The sequence below is a fragment of the Trachurus trachurus genome (genome assembly GCF_905171665.1).
Source record: "Trachurus trachurus genome assembly, chromosome: 12".
NCBI lineage: Eukaryota > Metazoa > Chordata > Actinopteri > Carangiformes > Carangidae > Trachurus > Trachurus trachurus.
In genome coordinates, this window is record NC_139908.1 from 5,731,357 (window position 1) to 5,737,356 (window position 6,000).

The 6,000-nt window shown below is 44.0% G+C and overlaps 1 protein-coding gene across 5 annotated transcripts in view; it reads right to left on the bottom strand.

Moving 5' to 3' along the window:
* LOC310994636 (tenascin-like) overlaps positions 1–4,812 on the bottom strand; it is a 64,938-nt gene extending 60,126 nt beyond the window's left edge. For all 5 annotated transcript variants that reach the window (XM_083983389.1, XM_083983388.1, XM_083983387.1 and 2 more), the window contains exon 1: positions 4,468–4,812. The gene's annotated coding sequence lies outside the window, so the exon portion shown is untranslated. The remainder of the gene's footprint in view (positions 1–4,467) is intronic.
* Between the last annotated feature and the right edge of the window lie 1,188 nt (positions 4,813–6,000).

Genomic DNA, 6,000 nt, shown 5'->3' on the forward strand with positions numbered 1-6,000 from the left:
ACTCACAAACGTGCAGGTTTCAGTGTACAGCGACTTTTGAAAATGCATATTTGTCTTCAGAATCATCATTAAGAAACAATAAATAAGAGATGACGCAATTAAAAAGGCTGTTTCTATTTCTGTCCAATTGGTTTGGGACTTTTTTTTTGCAACGGAGGGAGTCCTTCCAAGGTGTACGTATATAAACAACAAGTTCTGGGTGGATTAACTGAATAGAAACTAATCAATCTGTCATTTTTAAGAAGATAAACGTATTGACGTTGGCCTCAAAGTTCAGATGTTCTCCTCAGACGACCCTGCGTGGGTTCTCTTTGGGTTCTCCAGCTTCCTGCTTCCTCCCGCAACCCAAACACATGCAGGTGAGACTCACTGACCACAGGTATGAGCGTGTCAGCTCTGTCCAGGTGTACACCACCACACCCTCACCTACTGTGGTCTACACTTCCTACTTGAATGTAAAACTATGCAGGAAACCAATACAGGCGACTCTGGATTAAACTAAATACAAAATAATTAGTATATTGCTCAAACTGTGATATGAGTCTTTAAGCCGCTCAGCTCCTGTAACAGTCGTTGCTATAGATCGGATTAAACAGCTTCCTCCAGAGAGACACCGTAGAGAAAATGTTTCATACTTTTAACACCTCCTGTTTCTTAAGTCTCTTTTCTAAACCTACAGATTTCCTGTTTACACAGAGGAGCTGTTTTGGCTGCAGCCGCTCATCTATATACTCCATGAGCGCTCCGGTGCGGTGCCCACTGAGCGCAGCCAGCGTAGCGTAGCGTAGCCGGCCAGCCAGCCAGCCAGGCAGGCCTCGGGGTTGACTGAGGACACGTCATTTGACTACGGGGACGTGGGAAGACAATCTGGAGAGAAAATTGAAATAAATATAACCTGTTCACTAAGCTATAATCCAGAATGGCTGTAGCTTTTAGAGCTCTTCCCCCTCGCTGGCAGCCAGAGGGGAACTTTCCCACGTGGAAAAGAGAAACTGGGAATGTTGGCCCTGCTCTGAGGACATCTGTTTTGTCGAATAGAAAAAAAAAAAAAACACACAAGTGCTGAGGTTTTTGTCCTGTGTCCAGACAATGGCTCGGTTACCTCTACCTTTTAATGAAACCTGGACGTTCTGCTGCTGCTGCTGCTGTTTAACGGTTAATTTGTCATCCCTGTGTGCACAGTCACTCAGATGACGGATGGCTGCCGTCCCGGGGATTCAAACAGTTGCACGTCATCCACGAGAACAATACAAGTGTCTGGACGGACGGACGCTGTGCCGATCGTGGAAAGCGTTTGTGAGGCTGGACAGCAGCAGCAGCGTGTCTGTCAGGACTCGAAGCGGCGGTCAGCGGCGAACATTAAACCGGTGCATCTGCTGTGTTTGTTCATCTGTGACATTTTTATTTTCCGTGAATGTGCCTGAAGAGCTGATTCTCACAGCATCTGGAACAGCTGGAAATCCACTCGCAAAAAAAAAAAGAAAAAGAAAGTTAATTGGAGAATTTAACTGTAGTCGATACAACAATAACAGACACAGAAACACCTCATTAACGGTCTGATATTCCCAAGTGGTCGGTTAAGAATAATAAAGCCGTGCTGTATTATTGTGTCCCCAGGTTCAGACTGAACAGGTTTAAGATACTTAGGAAGTGTTAGAGCTGAACCGATCAGATAATTAAACTATTTTCACACTCGTTTACACGTTGGAGTTGTTTTTCACTCTAAAATGCCAAACATTTGCTGTTTTCAGCTGCTACACTCTGAGGATTTGTTGCTTTTCTTTTTTTCTTTTCTTTTTTACCAGATATGTTAATAAACTGAGCGTCTTTGGGTTTTGGACTGGTGGCTGGACAAAATAAGTGATTTGAATAAATGACTTTGGCCTCTGGGAAATTAGATTTTTAACAATTTATTCATATTCCATTGACGCAAAGATCCATTAACTTGCACATTAAAATGCCTTGGCTTTTCATTCCCTGCCAGCGCCGTATAATAATGATATTGTGCAGGATTTTGGGATAAATATTAAAGCTCCATACGGTATAAAGGTAGATGTTTGTGTTAAAGCTCCTACAGTATAAAGGTAGATGTTTGTGTAAAGCTCCATACGGTATAAAGGTAGATGTTTGTGTTAAAGCTCCATACGGTATAAAGGTAGATGTTTGTGTTAAAGCTCCTACAGTATAAAGGTAGATGTTTGTGTTAAAGCTCCATACAGTATAAAGGTAGATGTTTGTATTAAAGCTCCATACGGTATAAAGGTAGATGTTTGTATTAAAGCTCCATACAGTATAAAGGTAGATGTTTGAGTTAAAGCTCCATACAGTATAAAGGTAGATGTTTGTGTTAAAGCTCCATACAGTATAAAGGTAGATGTCCATGTGTAGTGTGATTATAAAGCAGCTCTAGGTTCTATATTAATACTGTGAAAGTATCAAAGCCTCAGTCCACAGAGAAATGCACACAGCCTGTATTCAGAAACTGAGCCTTTAAAAACCAGACGTCAGGACTTCCTGTCACTTTGTGATGTCACAAAAACAGCAGTCAGCCAAAGCCACACCCACAACCTGGACCCACCACCATCCAACAACTTGCAGGATTTGGTTTCTCTGAGTGTTTTATTCTGAAATCTGCTCTGCTATTTATCGGATCATTCAGAAAACAGTCAGCCAATCAGAAGAGAGGCTCAGAGCCTCCTCTCTTCTGATTGGCTGACACCGACCTGTTGTTACTAGAGCTCCAGAGAGAAGCTGAGAGATGGAAAAACAAAACCACAAATACATCATCTGATAAATCAACTCTTCAAAATCAAACGCAAAACAAGAAGATGAAGAAAACCTGGGACCTTTAAAAAAAAAAAAAAAGCTGCCATCTCATCTGCGTTCAGTCGACCTCATGACCAACAACACCTGAGTCTGGACAGATTTACAACGTTACGACATAGAAGCCGACACAGTTACATAAACATCTCTGAAATGTTCTGTGCTGTAAAACAATGACCGAACTTCAACTTCACAATCTATCTCGGCTGCGAGAGGAAACCAGACATGGATGACTGGACAAATAAGAGCAGAGAGCGATGCCCTCAGTAACCTCAGTGCCACCGCCGGCCGCCGCTGCTGCACAACCACAACTCTGTTCCTCCGCTGAGGCTGCTGGAATTTGGGACACTGAGAAAAAAAAATCTAACACGTTTTACATAAAATGCCGAGGCGTGTGATGATGCTGAATTACGATCCACCCCTGGCTCTGTGAGCAGAGGTCACACGCAGGGAAACATTGTAGGCCGACTGGCCGAGCCCCCGGGGGGAGAAGTCTCCAGCTCCGACTCCTGAACCAGCTGGTCCCTCTGACAAGAGATTTGTTCTCCCAGACACCTTTCACATCCCGGGACGCCCTGCACATAGCAGAGAGGCCGTAAAAAAGAAGAAAAAAAAGAAAAAACCCCAACACAACACACACACACCCAGGCCTGAGATGATGACGTGAGCTGGAGAATCGAGGGGGAGCGGGAAACATCAGAGGAAGTGAACGATTACGATCTCCTGCAGCTGAAATATTCATCTGTGCAGAACGTGGACTAAGAAAGAAAGCAACATTAAACCAGACTTTGATTTCAATTAAGCAGAGTTAGAATGGACTGGATGGATGGATGGATGGATGGATGATGAATTTGGGGGTTGGTTGTTGTTTTTGTTTCCATCTTCCCTGCATCATCACCCACTTTTCCCTCCGTTTAATCTCCACGATGGAAAAACGACACAATGAAACTGAAAACTGAACTGTGCTGCCCAAGGTAATGTGATGTGATGTGATGAATCATCGGCGGCGCTGCACAGCCTCAACAGCTCACACACTCACACACACAGAATCACACAATCACACACAGATGGAGAGTTTTATATCCAATTTTCAGGCTATTGATCTATAACCTAACAACATTTGTGAGAGTCTGTGTCTGGCCTGAAGCGTTTACTCCCTCCCTTTCCCCCTCCCTCCTCGTGTTAAAGGTGATCAAAGCTGTGGATAACTCTTCCACATGTTCACTCCCTCAGCAGACAGTCAGCACCTCTGATCTCTGCATTGGCTGCTGCTCTACCAGTGTGTGTGTGTGTGTGTGTGTGTGTGTGAGAGTGAGTGTGTGTTTAAGTGTCAGACAGAGGAAGAAGTTACAGAATACACCAAGAATGCACCTCCAATAATAAACTATAATCAATACCTTCTGCTGCTCCACTGACCTCCAGTGCAATTTGCAATTTGATGCAACAACTCGTGCTAAAAATTCATAGTCAATATAATGTATCAATATGTCTTTTTGTCGTTTTGTTTGTACCGTTTAATCTGAATATACAAATACCAAACTAATTCTTTGCACAGTGTAATATAGAAATGAAAACTGAGGAAGCAAAATAATAAAACACAACAATAAAAAAGAAAAGAAATGACAAGAAGCAGCATCTTCTTACCTGTGTTTGTGCAATCTACTTTAGTTTGTTCTTCTTTTCCACCACAACGACCTCCTGCAGGTTTGATGATGAGATGTTTGCAACAGTAAAAAAAATAAAATTAAAATAAAAAAATATAAAAATAATTGATGCTGTGCTCCTCTTCCAGCAAGGTGGCAGCTCAGTCAGTCAGTCAGTCGGTCGTCCCTCAGCCGGCTCCTTATCTCCCCTCGGCGTTTGTTCACAGCTCGGGCTGAGGTTCAGCTCCTCTACCAACACACAGAGAGAGAGGGAGAGAAGAGAGAGGGAGAGGGAGAGAAGAGAGAGGGAGAGTGGGAGTGAGTGTCTTTTAAAGTGTGAGGAGTGTTTAGGTCTGACCCCCATTGCTTTCGCTTTAAACTCCAACCCTTAAATAGCCGTCACTCTCCCACCCTCTTTTCTTTTTCCTCCCCTCCCCTCCCCTCCCTTCCCTTCCCTTCCCTCCTTCACTCCTTCCCTCTCTCTCTACTGTAACTAATGGATGCAGAGCCTGGGCTGCTGCCTTTAAATGAGATGCCAATGTGACTGGGAGTCATGACAGAGCAGCAGCAGCAGCAGCAGCAGCAGCAGCAGCAGCTTGTGGTTGTGCAGGAAAATTAGAGAGAGGAGGAGGAGGTGAGGGGAGGAGGAGAAGGAGGAGGGGGAAACGGCCGACAGACATTTCCCTTCAACCGTATTAACTTTGCAATAATGATTTGCTGCAGAAATAAATCTAAAGCTTTGATCAAGAAAGTCAACTTCTAGGAAACCCACTTTTTATTTCACAGTGGGAATCTTCCTGCAGCTCCAGCACCTAAACCTGCGCCTCCTCCTCCTCTGATTGACTCGTTACCCGTCATAAAAAGTGTTAAGCGGAGGAAATGTTTCCCTTCCTTCCTCAGACCGACACAGACGGTTTTATTTCTTGTGCAGACAGACAGACACACACGCAGCTCGCTCGCATTTTTTCATACATTTCATACCAGATGGGACGAGCAGGAAACTGACACATATTTATTTAACTCTGGCGCCGGGCCACCGATGGTCGATTAAAATAAAAGCATGCACCGACCGTCGGCCGGGCAACGCGCCACCATACGGTTACACAGGCTCCACACAGCTAAACCTTAATATGATTAGATGAGGATGAGCTTAAATCTTTAAAGTGAGAGAAGGAAGAAAGAAGTGGGAGAACATGTTGTTTTGTCTGATTGTTAAATTAACTCTTCTGTTGTCCTTCAATATGTTCCCTTCCTCCATCCTTCCTTCTTTCCACAATCCTTCTTCTTTCCTCATTTGATCCAATTGACCTGATCTGTTCCCTCCCTCCATCTTTCTTTTCTTCCTTTTTCCCTTCCTTCTGTCCTCCCTTCTTTCCCTTCTTCCTTCCTTGAGCGAATCTGTTCCCTCCTTCCATCTTCCCTTTCCTCTTTCCACAATCCTTTTCCCTCCCTTCCTTTTTGACCCAATTGACCCAATCTGTTCCCTCCCTCCATCTTTCCTTCCTTTTTCCCTCCCTTCTGTCCTCCCTTCTTT